This window comes from Pelophylax lessonae (genome assembly GCF_965119305.1).
Source record: "Pelophylax lessonae genome assembly, chromosome: 4".
NCBI lineage: Eukaryota > Metazoa > Chordata > Amphibia > Anura > Ranidae > Pelophylax > Pelophylax lessonae.
In genome coordinates this window covers 70,790,256-70,807,023 of record NC_138771.1, presented here as the reverse complement: position 1 = coordinate 70,807,023, position 16,768 = coordinate 70,790,256, and positions in this window count along the sequence as shown.

Here is a 16,768-nt window from a genome sequence, read left to right as displayed (position 1 = left end):
CTGTTCAAACGCTATACTAGTAATGGAAGTGTATGTATGTGTGTGTGTGTGTATGTGGTAATCAAGGGGTTATTTCTAACTATGGGCCGGGGATCTGCGCTAAACCTACTTTGGACAGAAAATAACTTGCTAGCACTAACTCAAGTCACAAATCACACTAATACAAAAATACAGTAAACCACTATATTACCTGTGTATAGTGTGCAATGTGACAGGGGGGAGGGGTTAACTGGGGGTGATCAGGGGGGGATCAGGGGGTTAAATCTTCATTGGGAGGTAGCGGGTATCATAACCCTAAAAGGAACGGACGCAAGCGCTAAACCTGGTCACAAGTCACGCTGATACAGATATATAGGAAACTGCTATATACTGTATGCAGTGTGTGTTGTGACAGGGGGTGTAGGGGTTAACTGGGGAATCAGGGGGTTAAATCTTTATTGGGGGGGTGGCGGGCACACTAATACAAAATACAGTAAAACACTATATTACCTGTGTATTAGTGTGCAATGGGACAGGGGGGAAGGGGTTAACTGGGGGTGATGCATAACATTTTTAATTATTTTAATTTGACATTGTTCGTTCATACTTCATTTGTTGGTAGAGCAACTCTTCCTCTATAGTAACTTCTCTTCTTTTATCATGGAATCCATTACTTACATGCAATAAAAAATATTATTAATAAGTAGAGTTATTATAGAGGAAGAGCTATTCTACCAACATGTGAAAGCTGAATGACCTATGTAAGTTACTAAAAATATTTTGCCCCCTTTCTGCAAGAATTACAACACTATGCACCTTTTTAGAAGTATAAGATCAATGTAGGAAAGTCTAAAGTAGTGTTTCTCAACCTTTTTTCAGTCAAGGCACCCTCTAAAATTATGAAGAATCTCAGGGCACCCTCTAAAATTATGGGCAGTCTCGAGGCACCCAATGCTAAAATGTAGAAAGCTATTCTAATAGCTTTACACAATGCAGCAACATCCACACACGTAGGACACCCAATGTTAGAGTTGATTAATTCTTTCAAATCCAATACACTTTTGCACACTGGTTCTGACTAGTATTCCGATGTTTCTCTTCCCTCAGTTTCTCCATCACTTAGCTAATGTGACCGCAGCGCTGACAGAGAGGGGCAGGGGAAGGCCATTAGTTGTTAGGACACGATGGCTAGAAGGTCGAAATGGCACACAATGAAAACCCGTGGCTTTGTGTAACTAAAAGGCAAGCTTCATCCACCTGCTGGCTTGTATACATTTTTGGGGCAATTTTTTGGCATTTTGCCAAGGCACCCCTGAAAAAACCTCAAGTCACCCCAGGGTGCCTGGGCACCCTGGTTGAAAAAGGCTGGTCTAAAGCAATGAACATAAACATCCTCGTGTCCAGATTTAGAGTCATTCAAGCTAAGTTCCCATTTACATGGGCATCTACCGAAATTCCATGCCCGAGGGTCAAAATTACACCATCTTTAGTAGATATTTTTAAAGAAAATGTTCCACTGTCACAGCGATCCGCTCAGATTTAAAACGCTGGGATTCTCAATCTTTCATTTGGTTTGGAAGGAACAACATTTTCAAAATAAATATTTTCCTGAGGTATTTGTACCTCTTACAAATGCTTCCTGTCCACATCCACAGGGCCTCCTGTCATTTTTGGCAGGCACTCCAAATCAAACATTTTTTGTCTTCTATTAAAAAAGTTATGGCCACTTTTGCATCACCTTCGGTACAGCCCTCGTATTTAGTTTAAAGTGATTGTAAAAAAAAAAAAAATACCAGGCCTGTTATACTTACCTCCTCTGTGCAGTTGGTTTTGAACAGAGAAGCCTGGATCCTCCTCTTCTCGGGTCCCTCGTTGCTGCTCCTGGCTCCTCCCTCCTATCGAGTGCCCCCACAGCAAGCAGCTTGCTATGGGGTCACCCGAGCATAGCTGCAGCTCCACCCCATCTATTTCCTGATTGGCTCACTGACTTTGATTGACAGCCGTGGGAGCCAATGGCGCCACGGCTGTGTAACAGCCAATCGGGAGGGAGAGTCCTTGGTGGCCGAGGGACTCGTGGACATCGCTGGAGAGAGATGGGGCTCAGGTAAGTATTATGGGGTGCTGGGGAGGCTGCTACACCCAAAAGATTTTTTATCCCAATGCATAGAATGCATTTAGATAAAAAACCTTCTGACTTTACAACTCCTTTAAATAAAAATCCTGTACACTTAGGCCCTGTTCAAACCTGAGTGCATTTCAGCTCTTAAAACTTTCATTTCTGAAGTCTCAAAATGCCCAACAAGCAAAATCCTATTCATTTCAATGGCCGCTGTTCCCATCTGAGTGACCTGAAGCAAAACGCCTGGAGCTCAAAAAAGTACATGAGCTTCTTTTTTGGCAGATTACAAGCGTTTTTGTTAGATGTCAATGCCTGCCTCCAAACACCTGCAAAAAAAAAACGCCTGAAAAAAGCCCAAAAATGGCTGAAAAAAGCCAGAAAAAAACGTCTGTAAAAAGCCCAAAAAAATGCCTGAAAATTATACGCTCAGGTGTGAAAGGAGCCTTAGGGATTGGTTTACTAAATTTGGATAGGTTGTCACTTTGCTTGAAGAGTATATAAACCCTGACAATGAACTTCTCCTATTTATTTTCTTTGGTTTGTTAAATTTACAGTTGAAAGGGTTTGTTATATCTGTTAGACAAATGCATAAAATAGTTACTGATTCTGCCAGAAATCCAGGGCTGCCCCGTGCGTTCGGAAATGTTATCTCAAGCAGTCTTTCTGCCCAGGGTCCTTAGGTTTAGATATACTGTAATGAAAGTACTGTATGTATTTAAATATCCGGTCTTGAGTAATGTATATTAATTGGATTGTAGATTGGGGGACTGAAGTGAAGACTGCTTCACCTTTTTTAGAAAGGTAAGAGAACAATTACTTTCCAAAACTAGTATATCAACTCTATGGTACAATGTAATTTATAAATAAGGTGCTATTAGCATTATTTTTAAAATACAGATTATGTTTTTCAGAAGGGACATTACAACTCCATAAATATGTTATATGTACAATTCAGCTTTGACGCCAACTCTGCTAATATAAGCAATGTACCCTTGTCCTAATAAAAGGATATAGTTGATGTTTTTTGGAATTGTATATTCATTTCCTGTTCTGTAATATTTTAATAGAACAAAACCAGTGAAGAGTTAAACTAGCACAGAGGCTTTTTCTTTTGGTTTGTAGGATTTCATTAAGAAAAAGTCTTTTCTGACGCAGATTCAGCCTCCAATTATAGACCTTTCCCTTGTCCGTTTGTTTGCAGCATGCTGGAGCCTGCAGGAGGGGGCGGCTCTCCCTTAATATAGAGAAAGACATTGAAAAACATGCACTCATTTTCGAAACGATCAAATGTAACACAATACATAAGCTATGTTTATTACAAAAAGAGAAAGGTTAAATAGTGTTATTTGCAAGCCAGTGTGTTTTGTGTTGGCAGATTAACAAGCTGCATAGGAGCTCTGGGGTATTACCATCTCTTAGTCCAAAGTAACTGACTCCAATCTTATTCTGAGTGACATGGACATAAGCCTTTCCGGAAGAAGACTTGGACCAATTTACCTCAATAAAATCGTATTTTCCTTGAAAAGGTAACATCAGCCTCTGGCAATCTAATTATCGGTCCAATTAATATAGATAAAAATAAATAAATAAAATGCTTAGACCTTGATGGTAAGAAAACTCAGTTCATTAGGAATAATATGAGTTTACAGCTTCTGTCCCCAGGGAATATGCAGACTTGAATTTAAAGTAGAAATCATTTTTTTTTTTTTTTTTTGTGCACTTGGGGCTATCCTGAGCTTGTGGTTTCTTGTTTTATGAGGTGTGTTAGGGTATATTATAATATGTGGGAAAATATAGAAGCTAGATTAGGTTGACAGAATAATTATGTATCCGATAACTGGCATTTTCACCCCAAATGAACTGTAGCAGGAAGGGCAAACAAGGGTGGCTTTGATTTTAGGAATACCCATTGGGTCTGTACACAATCTGAAATGCCACAAGCGTGTAAGTCATTATTATGGCACAAAGTCACAGGGGTCATAACTACAGGGCAACAAGGCTAGATTGGGCCCAAGGTCCTATGATGCTGCTTAAACTGCTATATTATTATTATTTATGACGTTTCAAAATCGTAATTTTTGCCTCCAGAATATGTTCCACTACAAAACACTACATTTACTCTTCAAAAACTGCTTGTGCTTTACAGTCTTTGGGATGGTTCTTGGCAAGAGGCAAGTTAAGAAGATGTAATGTGGATTTGTAGGGATAACATACAGTCCATGACTCCATGTGATTGTGGAAACAACCTACATTTCATTATGTTGCATGGAGCAAAAGAGGAAATCCACCAGTTCAATTTCCAAATACTCTAGAGATTGCCCCATACAGGTATGTAGTGACAAGTAGACACGTTTGCTAACTTTGGGTCTTGCAAAGCAGTCCAAAGAAACTTTTTATTGCAGAAAGGCAATTTTCTGCAATAAAATGTTTCTTCGGACTGCTTTGCAAGATCCATGGTGTGCTGGTAAATATGCATGTACCTGTGATAGATCCAGTGTCCAGCTGGTGATCGCTTCAGCACCCACAACAGATGTGCCTATATCCAGGAAGGTGCGCGATGGGAATATGAACTTTACGTTTGCTAACTTGTCTTGACTCTGAACTGGCACAGAAAAACAATCCTAACAAATAAATTATTCTTAACCACATATTTCTACAAAACTGGGATATCCCATCCATCCCCAAATTCAGTTATAATTCTGCTCTGCCACAGTGTCAATCCCAGTAAACAATCTAAGGTCAAATTTAAAATGCCACTTGGTTGCTATAAATTCTACTATTGTAAGAAATCTGAATGGAAAAATTGTTCTTCAATGTACTAGGACAGTCTTTTTCAACGAAGGTGCCACGGTACCTTAAAGTGCATTCTGGGTTCTTTGCGTTCTTCATGGGTGCCTTGGAAAAATGTCTAAAAATTGCCCCAATTACCCAAACATTTTATACAGACCAGCAGGTGGATCCAGTCTGGGGTCACATTAGCTGAGTGAGGGAGAGAAACTGAGGGAGGAGATACATGCTGGAATACTAGTCAGTGCCAGTGTGCAAAGGTATATTTTCTTTATAATAATAAGTCCCCTCGAATGTTGGGTGTCCTATATGCATGGATAATGCTGTAATATGTAAAACTATTAGTTTCCTTTTATACATTTATAATGGGGTGCCAAAGGATTGTGTGGAATTTAAAGGGTGCCTTAACTGAAAAAAGTTTGACAAACACTGCTCTAGACTTCCAGCCTGGGCCGTTTAGCAGCATTACTGCCAGAAAATAAGCTGTGTAGCAGAGTGCCCCTTTACTTGCCTTCCTCAGTGGTGGGAGAAGGCACGGTTGCCCACAATTTCTTAGGCTCCCACAATCTCATGGACTCCCATCATCTTCCAGCTCTTCCTGCCATTTGATGATCAGAGAAATTGTGACTGATGGGACAGCAGAGACTGGGCATGTGAGCTGTCAAGAGGTGTTGGGTTTTTCATTGCTGTGTGGTAGTGCATCAGTGGAAAGCACAGGGGTGTGCAGCTTCTTTTGAAGCCCCATTCACTGTGGTCAGTACTGTCCTTTCCAATGTGATAACATTGCTTAAACCCACCTGAGCCTCCAAACCAAAGACTCCTCCAACCATACCCTTGTGGAGCCTGTCTGGGGATTCCTGCAGCCAGCTACCTGAGCTATCAGCTATAGTCAGCCTCCTAGTGAGAGAGTTGTTAAACTCGGGTGTCAACTGTTCTTTGAGAACTGTGTATAACAGAATTTGCACTTAACTGTATTGCACTGTTCATTTTGCAATTTAATTCCCTGTTCTCCAGGAATCAGTTATATTGTTCAGCCACCTAGTGTTTAAGTGTGGGAACTACTTCTAACATCCTTGTTACTGTAATGGTTTCTTTGACTGTTATTCAATGTTCAATGCTATTTGCGCACTGTTTTACCATTCTATCTGCATCATTAATTTACCTTGCATTCATTCAATAAACACCATGTTAAAAATCACATCACTGTTTGTCTAATCATTTGTCTTACATACCAGCTTACATATACATCACCTGGCAGATGAACTTAAAATTGCACATTATTTACCCCAATTATTTATAAATGCTCTGATCCTTGTCTGACTAGTCACAAGCCTGCAAGCCTCCCACTCGTCAAAGCCGGAGTACTGGGTCCAAATCCTGCCCAGTCTGACGATGCTGCTGTCAAAAGGTGCCATCTGTGCTCCTTCATCCAGAGTTGAGGCACTCTAATACGGGAGGTGTGTTACTGGTCAGATCACCAGGTGAAGAAATGGAACAGAATGGAAAAGGGATAACAAAGGAAACGAATGCAGCCACCACATCTAATGATTGGTAAGCTGCAATATGTTATATTTTTCGTTTTGGGATTAATACTGCTTTATTGAAATGACAAATATCAAATCTCTTTCCAATGACCTGCCCGTATATTGTCATCTATATTTTAAAACTATAATTTTTTGGGTATCAGTAAAGTTCTGGTGTGTTGTACAGCTATTGCATGCAAGGTCTACTAGCACTTCTTCTCTTCCTCCTACGTGCAATAACCCAAATCTGCCACACTCCTGACAATGTCTTCTGGGTAAAAGAGGGGGAGGTTAAAAGAAAAAAGCAGAAAGATGAACATATCATTACCGGCGATAGCATTTACAGAGACTGGTCCGGTCAATAGCTGATATTATTAGGGGAGCTTTTCTTTAAGCAGAGAAGCTGAACTCTGCTATGGAGTTTTTATACTCACATACATACATTCCTTTCTTAGGTGGCGATTCCTTTATTACTGATATTTATATTTTACGAATATCAAAAGCTTTAAATACATATGTGAAACTGCGCTTGTGGAAAAATACAAAAGTGGATAATAAAAAGCTACTTGCACACTCTTAGCATTCTACGAGGAGGTGAGCTGTGAGCTCGATAGGGGCAGACCAGTGGATGTGGTGTACTTGGATTTCGCTAAGGTGTTTGATACAGTTCCCCACAAGCGCTTAATTTATAAATTAAGGTCTGCAGGTATCGACAGCAGGGTTTGCTCTTGGATACGAAACTGGCTAAAAGGCAGTGTCCAAAAGATGGTAATAAACAGCGCATACTCAGACTGGTCTGAGGTAGTAAGCGGGGTGCCCCAGGGCTCAGTCCTGGGACCAACCTTGTTCAATTTATTCATAAACAGCATTGAGGACGGGATCAGTAGTTCGTTATCAGTTTTTGCAGATGACACAAAATTGGCCAGGGCAATAACTGCACAGCATGAAGCAGATATCCTACAGAATGACCTGGACAAAATAACGGAGTGGGCAACGACATGGCAAATGAGGTTTAACGTGGAGAAGTGTAAAGTTTTGCACTTGGGGACTAAAAACATAAAAGCACAATACACGTTAGGAGGGGAACCCTTGGGGGAATCAAAAATGGAGAAGGATCTGGGAGTCTTGGTTGATGATAGACAAGGCAACAGCATGCAATGTCAAGCGGCAGCTGCCAAAGCCAGCAGATTATTAGCATGCATAAAAAAGGGATGTATTCCAGAGATAAGACTATAATCCTTCCACTTTATAAAACTCTGGTCCGACCGCATCTGTGTAAGGTTCTGGCACTCTCAGTGCCTCCTATCACATTTATTCCGGGTGATTTCCATCTACCTAGACAGAAGAAACACATATAGGTGTGTTTCCCTTTAAGGCTGAAGCTGTCATCACCCAGCGCCGGACTAGATGGCTATTTAGGGCGTCGGTTCTCACTCACATGTGTTCGTTCAAACACCAGTACCTGGATACTAATCTTGCTTGAAGCTTCCATGCTTGCAAGCTCTCCTCGCTGACGAACCTCGCTGCGCTGATCCCTGCATCCTGCTACTGGATCATCCGCATCTCCTGAGCGATCCTTCGGCTATCGCTATTAGTGCTAAGTACCCCACAGGGGAAATCTCTATAGACTTGTACTAGGCTTACACTATTTAGCTCTGCATAGCAAGGACTGTCTTTTACATCTGCATAACTAGATTGCTAGCTCTTGAGGCTACTGCTACTATTTCCTGCACTGGGTTGATCTCTCCTGTATGCACCTGCTACTCTGTCATCTGTTATCATACATGATCGCTAACCCTTCCTGCATCCATCTGCACTGTCTCACCTCAAGTGTCTGTCACCTACCACTTCCACTCAAACCTATCCCTAAGACCTTTATCATTGTCTTACCACATGTATATAAAGTCACACTAGGAACCAGCTTAATTACTGTGTGTATTTACTGGCTGAAATAAGACCTTCCATACATGATGAGTCATTGAGGTTGGGATTGGTATCTCAGCATATCTCCTACATGACTACTGACGTGGAACTACTTCTGCAGCTGAAAATCCACACCTTATAAGAAACGCAAGGAGCGTTACAATCTGGAGTATTCTGTCCAGTTCTGGTCGCCAGTCCTCAGGAGGGATGTGTTGGAGCTGGAGAGAGTCCAGAGAAGGGTAACTAAACTGATTAGGGGATTGGAGGACCTTAACTATGAAGAGCGTCTGCAATCGCTCGATTTATTCTCCCTGGAGAAGAGACGTCTGAGGGGGGACATGATAGCAATTTATAAATATCTTAATGGGGATCTCAGCTTAGAAAAAAAGCTGTTCATTCGAAGGGATTGCATGAGGACTCGAGGACATACAATGCGATTAGAGGAGAAGCGTTTTAACCTCAGGCAACGAGGGGGTTTCTTTACTGTTAGGGCTAAGATTGTGGAATTCTCTACCACAAGAGGTGGTTTCTGCGGGAAGTATGGTGGCTTTCAAAAGACTCTTAGACTTACATCTCAAGGATCAGGACATTAAGGGCTATGTGAGATGATTATAGCCACACACACCTACACAGGTTGAACTGGATGGACTATTGTCTTTATTCAACCTCACCTACTATGTAACTATGTAACACTATGAGATATTTAACATAGCTCTAATGAATTGTCCAAAAATGTGCTGCGCTGATAACCACATACAAACCAATAAACATCAAAAAAATGTAAAACAATAATTGTGTGAATGGTTAAATAATAAACTCATTACATAGTGATATCATATGTCTCAAAAAAATATAGACAAAAATCTCAAACATGAAAAAATAAATTAGTCAACATTATGTGAAAAGTCAAAAATGTATTCTTGTATATATCTTACACCACGTGAGTCTCCACCACCATGCTGCCACACCAGGATTAGTGAAAGTATGACCCTCTAATTACAGAAAAGTCATATGGCCCATGACACGATCACTGCCCCTTATTGGTAGTTTTCACCTCCAGAATTTCAGGATAAGCAGCCATGAGGATGCAAATATGGAACATAGAAACCTGGTAACAACCTCTCACCATTGATCATCACCTGAATGTTACACCCATGTTAAAAAGACAAAAAGAGGAAAGCACTCTCTATAGTGTGAAATTTGAATAATCATTTATTATAATTAAATAAGTGCACTCACATGAGGTAAGAAATAACAGTGCTGTACACAGAAATCTCAATCTAAAATTTCATGGGACACTTTTGGGAACGTGATGCTGTCATGGCATTGGGCTCCAACCTATGCGTTTTGTCAGAAATAATGCCATCGGGAGCACGGACACTGCACCGACTCACCATGAGTTGTATATCCTTATTGGGCCATAGATAACATTGTGTAATTAATGCCCTCCAATAGTCACAAATGCGTAGGACAACCTAATATTGCCAAATGTGGAAGGAACAATGTCACGGTCAGGGGTTAGGCTCAGAGATAAGTAGCTATAGCAGTACAGTGGCTCTGACGAGCTGCATAAGTGAACAAGTAGGTCAACCTGGTGGATGATGCAGGCTCACCTGAAGTGCAAGATTTAGGTACTAACTGGGGCTCTTGATAGTGGAGATAGGTTTTCCTGCGTGTTAGTACAAGGTCGCGGTCCTCAGGATCACCCTACCAGGAGGGGAGCAAGCTGGGGTCCAGCACCAGATATAGCAGGTAAGAATCAAGCAGAAGCGTAGTCACTAAACACGCCAAAGGTCAGTAACAAGTAGTTGCAGGCTGGGATCAATCGAGAGAGAGCACAATAATCTGACAAACAGGAAGGGCAGAGACATGAATTAAATTAGGAAGTTCATGGGAGGAACAAAGAGTTCAAGGTTCATGAGAAACAAGACATAAGGTAAGGTTGTTTAACGGATCAGGCAGGGAGCTGCCAGGATCCCAGGTGGCTCAGTGAGCAAAGTTACTGCCAGATGCAGCAGAGGGCCGGATTCAGGTTCAGGCTCTGAAAAGCAATTCATTTGACATACACATTATACAGAATATTAGTTAAGAAATCATCCAGTGCCCAATGAAGGTACTTTAAATGACATACAGAGGCCCCATGATAATTAAATATTACATGTAATAAAATAAAATTAACACGATTACAAAGTTTATGTTAAATAAAAATACAAATTAATTCAACATACAAAAGATATATATATATATATATATATATATATATATATATATATATATATATATATATTGTGACAGGAAGTCAGGTAAATCTGGGAATGTAGTCACAGGAAGGAGATACATTTCCACCTGATTTAGAAAGTTCACTGATACTATAGGGTGTTGGCTACAGAGCTAGCCAGCAGGAAGTTGAAAGGCCTTCACCTGTTCAGAACGAGGGAGTTAAGGCTCTATAATTTGTTCAGAGAAAGTCCTATTGATTGCTGCCTCCTGTCGCCGTGTGGGCTGGGAGAGGAAGGCAGACAAACGGCTGCATCCTGACGCCATGTGGGTAGAGGACAGTCCTGTGTGCCCCCTGAAAGCTGTGAGCATGGGGAAGACCTCCTGAAGCGGTGTGTGCTCAGGAGGGTAAAAACGAGTGAAGACGTCTCAAAGGTGAGAAGACGAAGTATTTCTGTGTGAAAGAAAACAAAGGGACATGTTCAATGGACAATGTTTGTGCTGTGTGAAAGCAAACAAATGGACATTTGAGTGTCTGCTGTAGGATCAGCAGTGTCGGCCCAACAGTAGGTTGGGAAGACTTCTTAGGTAGGTTCCAGCGTGAGAAGGTAGCCGCCCACAGAGGCAAGGATTTATTTTGTGTTTTATTTTATTTTGATGTTTTGCTGCATGCACTTGTTTGAAGAAATTGGAAGAATAAACCATAAACCTGTTGTTTGCAAGCACTTTTGGGCTATTTCTCTGTGAAAACGCACCCCCCAAGGAGTCATCTACGCCTACCAATGAGTGAACCCTCACATATGGTGGAGGTATGCAGTGGGCATAAGCAGAGATCCCTGCAAGGAAGTGCAAATGTTTGATGAACTTTATCTGGTGCATGAGATTGCACAATCTATGTGTGCAGGAGAGAAGATCCTGACAGAAAAAAAAAAAGTGTTTTAAAGAGACAGCGGTCTCAAAATTATTTGATGAACTTTGTTGTGTCTGGTGCAAGTGACTGCACAAACTGTGTGTGCAGGAAAAGAGATCTTGCAAGAGAGAGAAAAACTACATGTGTTAAAGAGACAGTGGTCTGAAAATTTTTTGCTGGACTGTGAAAAATTTGTTTGTGGAGTTATTGAAGATGGGGCGTTCAAAACGCCTGAAGAATGCAAAGATAGATGAAATGAGAGACCGGATTCTATGGATGGAGGGGATGTTACCGTCTGAACCAGCCCCATCCATGCCTAAAGAGAGTATACTAAAGAGGAAGGTTGTTGTCCCTAGCAACACTGATGAAACTGCTATGGAGACGCAGTGTGCTCAGATGAAAAGTAAGCTCAAAATGGAGGAGATGTTGAAACAACTGATTATATCAAATACAGCTCAACAGCAGGCAAATGCAGCTCAACAGCAGGCAAATGCGGATTTTCAGCGGAGCTTTGCAGCTCAACAAAAGGCTCATCAAGAGAGCATGGCAGGCTGGAAACAGAGACGCCAGCAGCCAATGGAGGCCATCGGTTTGGAGGAAACCGAGTATGTGTGCAGGGCTGAGTTGGATGCCTTGCAACGGAAAATGGAAGAAAAGGAACAAGCCTTGGAATTGCTTAAAATGGAGCATAGAAACTTGCAGGAAACGAATGAACTACTCAAGTCTCATGTGTTACAGTGGGAAGAATCCACTGCTCTTCTTTTGGTCGAGTTGCAAAAACGCAGAGAGACTATAATGGAGAAAGATACCATCCTCATGGAAAAGGAAAGTGAAATTCAGACTTTGCAGAAGCAAAGTATGGCTGATATGTTGGAGTTGCGTAATCAGCTGGAAAAAAGTCTTCAGTCTTTGGGAGCTACAAAAATAGACCTGCAGGAGTCGCAGGAACAGAATGTTGCTCTGAAAGCGACATTGTCTCTCAGCGACAAAGAGAAAAGTGAAAGAGAGGCTAAATTACTGAGTACTGTGTATGAGCTCACTACTTTGAGCAATGTGGTAGATGAATGGCGTGCGGACTGTGAAAGTTGGAAAGGGGAAGCCCAACGTGTCCAGCAGCAGTTAAAGGAGAAAGAAGCCTGTGTGGCAGAATTACATTCTTATTCCCAGATGCTAGCCAATGAGGTGAAGGCTCTTATGCAGGGAAAAGGAGATTGTGAACATAAGAGGGAAAAAGTAGAGGCACAGCTTCTGGAATCGCAAGTCAAGGTGTCAGAAGGTGACCGATTGTGTGCTAAGCTGTCAGAGAAGGCAAACCGACTGCAGGTTGAGTTGGACAATGTTACAAATCAGCTTTCTCAAGCAGACAGCAAATCTAGAGAAATTGCGGAAGATTTTTCTATCTTGGAATCGCAGCTGCAAGACACGCAGGAACTCTTACAGGAAGAGAGGTGTCAAAGGCTGAGTTTTAGCACAAAGCTCAAACAAATGGAAGATGAGAAAAATGGCTTCCTGGAACAATTAAAAGAGGAGGCGGAAGCAAAGAAAAACCTATCAGAGCAAGTCGCAACATTGCAAGCTCAGATAGCGGATATGAAAAAACGCATGGAAGAAAGCGTTGGTTCATTACAGTGTGTTGAAGATGTGAAAAAGAAGTTTGATCAGATGCTTGGTGAAGAGAAGACTGTGTCTGCAAAATATGCAGAAGAACGCGCACGTGCAGAAACGGAGGTGCGTGATAACGAGAGCAAAGCCCTGTTCTTGGCTCGCTCTTTGGAGGAAGCTCTAGAGTGTAAGGCTGAACTAGAAAGTGTTAACAAACAGCTGCGTACAGAAATGGAAGAATTGGTCAGCTCCAAGGATGATGTTGTGAAAAGCGTTCAGGAGCTAGAAAAGTCTAAGCGAGCCTTAGAACAGCAAGTAGAAGAGATGAAGATTCCGTTGCAGGAACTGGAAGAGGAATTCCAGGCAACAGAGGATCTGTCCCAAAGAGGGGATAGTGTGCCTGATGCAGTTTTTAAAAGGATCAGTGTTTTGGGGTCTGTCCTGAGTGAGCCTCAGAAATGTGACGACATGTGGCTTGAATCACCCCTTTGGAATAAACCGTTCCTTCAAAAACTTCAAGCATTGGAAAATGTATCATTAGAACTTCAGCAAACAAAGGAGCTGAGTAAGAAATGTGGTGATTTCTCAGTTCAGGCTGAAAACCTAGTGGAGAAAACTAAGGCTGTTGGTGAAAACGTGAAGCAAATGAATAAGTGCCTTTCAGGGAGTGTTTCCAAAATGGAACTGGTGAAAGACGGGTGGCAGAAGTTTGATCGTGATCTTGAGATGCATTCCATGTGGAATTCAGATAGAGAAAAAGAACTAGGTGACCTTGAGCGGTCAAATAGTTCAGCAGAAAGTGCATTGAAGAAACCTGTAAAAGAATGTGTTGCAGTTCCATGCTTCTTCACTGATGCAGAGAGGAGGTCTATAATGGATACCACCCAGATCGCTGGGTTCAACTGTGTTGTTGCCTTTGACCCCTATGTTGGTGGAAGGAAAGTTGATGATGTTCTGGTTGGCTTCTTCTGTGAAGAGTTTGGCAAGAAATATAAACTCAATATCAAATCAAATAGTAGGCCTTTACTGCGACTCGCTCAGGAGGGCGAAAAGTTTAAGAAGTTGATGAGTGCAAATGCTTCAGATCTGCCTATGAATATGAAATGTTTGGTGAATGATATTGATATCTCTGGGAAAAGGAACAGGGGTCACTTTGAAGAAATGTGTGACAGCCTGTTGTCTCAATTGGAAAATCCTCTGCACAGCATCTTAGAGCAAGCAAAGCTCAAGAAGGAAGATCATTCCCTTTTACAACAAAAAGTCAATGATTGTGTACAGCTGTATGGAGAGGCAACTCAAGTCACAGAGGGATGTCAAGAGTCCCTACTTGGAACAAAGCTTAGTGAAGCAAAGGTTCTCAAAGTTTTGTGGAAAACATTTATGGATTGCAGAGAGAGGCGTCTTAAGAATGTTGAAGACATTAAGACTAGCCCAATTGAGTTGCCTATGGATCACGGTCCTCCATGGTGGATTGGACAGACGGTTATGAGGGACAAGCTGTCTGACATTTATGAGAAAGCTGTCAATGAAGATGACAGAAACGAGAAGGAGCAAAATGATGCCAAAAATGCAGTTGAAGAATGTGTATATGAGATGAGAGACAAACTGTGTGGCATTTATGAGAAATCCGTCAATGAAGATGACAAAACAGTTTCATCCGGAAGCTTGAGGATAATAGGAGGCTTATCAGTGAGTCAGCAGTGCTTGACACATGCGTGCCTGGAAATCTGTGTCCCAACCCTAGGGTTGAAACAAGAGGGGGGGGTATGTGACAGGAAGTCAGGTAAATCTGGGAATGTAGTCACAGGAAGGAGATACATTTCCACCTGATTTAGAAAGTTCACTGATACTATAGGGTGTTGGCTACAGAGCTAGCCAGCAGGAAGTTGAAAGGCCTTCACCTGTTCAGAATGAGGGAGTTAAGGCTCTATAATTTGTTCAGAGAAAGTCCTATTGATTGCTGCCTCCTGTCGCCGTGTGGGCTGGGAGAGGAAGGCAGACAAACGGCTGCATCCTGACGCCATGTGGGTAGAGGACAGTCCTGTGTGCCCCCTGAAAGCTGTGAGCATGGGGAAGACCTCCTGAAGCGGTGTGTGCTCAGGAGGGTAAAAACGAGTGAAGACGTCTCAAAGGTGAGAAGACGAAGTATTTCTGTGTGAAAGAAAACAAAGGGACATGTTCAATGGACAATGTTTGTGCTGTGTGAAAGCAAACAAATGGACATTTGAGTGTCTGCTGTAGGATCAGCAGTGTCGGCCCAACAGTAGGTTGGGAAGACTTCTTAGGTAGGTTCCAGCGTGAGAAGGTAGCCGCCCACAGAGGCAAGGATTTATTTTGTGTTTTATTTTATTTTGATGTTTTGCTGCATGCACTTGTTTGAAGAAATTGGAAGAATAAACCATAAACCTGTTGTTTGCAAGCACTTTTGGGCTATTTCTCTGTGAAAACGCACCCCCCAAGGAGTCATCTACGCCTACCAATGAGTGAACCCTCACAATATATATATATATATATATATATATATATATATATATATATATATAAATATATACATTTTATAGGAATTCCCCAAATATCAAATATGTAGATGGGAGAATAAGTGTAGACTTGCCATCACTGAACAGAGTTTCCTGCCTGGCTGTAGTGCCTGTCATGCAGGCAGGGGTAATGCTGTGCTTACTGTTGCTGTACCTGAACTGTTAACAAGCTCTGCATCACTGAAGATGCTTACTAGCTGTGCCTGCCTATTTGACAGATGCAGCGACCAGGCAGGGGGCTCAATACCACTGGTTATAACAGGTTTGGCATTACAGAACTGGGAACACTTTAGCCTCAGTGACCCCCCCCCCCCTCAATGTGTCTTTATGAAAGCTACCTGAGGCAGTTGGCCTCATAAAGTAAAGAATATGCTTTAATAAACGTGAAGTCAGAATACCTTCTGCTTTTGAAGTTTAAGTGCTATATTTTTCATATCTAAACCTAAAGGGGTCTATGTATTACAACAAAAACAGCTAATGAGACACCTGAGTGCATACTACAGGCAGTGGCGGCTGGTGAAGTTTTAAGATGGGGGGGCGCAAGACCCCGCCCTTCTATTTTGGCCCCTCCCATTTCTCAGAAGCCACACCCCTTATAGACCCCACCCATTTTGTCCCCTGTATTTTGCTTGCGTGAACCAATTCTCCCAATATATCACATATTAAGGGCTCCATCAGTACTAGTATATCCCATAAAAGGGAGCAGGGGCCCTATTATGGGATACACTGACTGAGAGTGGCACAAACCCCACAGTACAGGCCCCTTGTACAAACCCCACAGTACAGACCCCCTAGCACAAACCCCACAGTACAGACCCCCTAACACAAACCCCACAGTACAGACTCCCTAGCACAAACCCCACAGTACAGACCCCCTAGCACAAACCCCACAGTACAGACCCCCTAGCACAAACCCCACAGTACAGACTCCCTAGCACAAACCCCACAGTACAGGCCCCTTGTACAAACCCCACAGTACAGACCCCCTAGCACAAACCCCACAGTACAGACCCCCTAGCACAAACCCCACAGTACAGACTCCCTAGCACAAACCCCACAGTAAAGACCCCCTAGCACAAACCCCACAGTACAGACTCCCTAGCACAAACCCCACAGTACAGACCCCCTAGCACAAACCCCACAGTACAGACCCCCTAGCACAAACCCCACA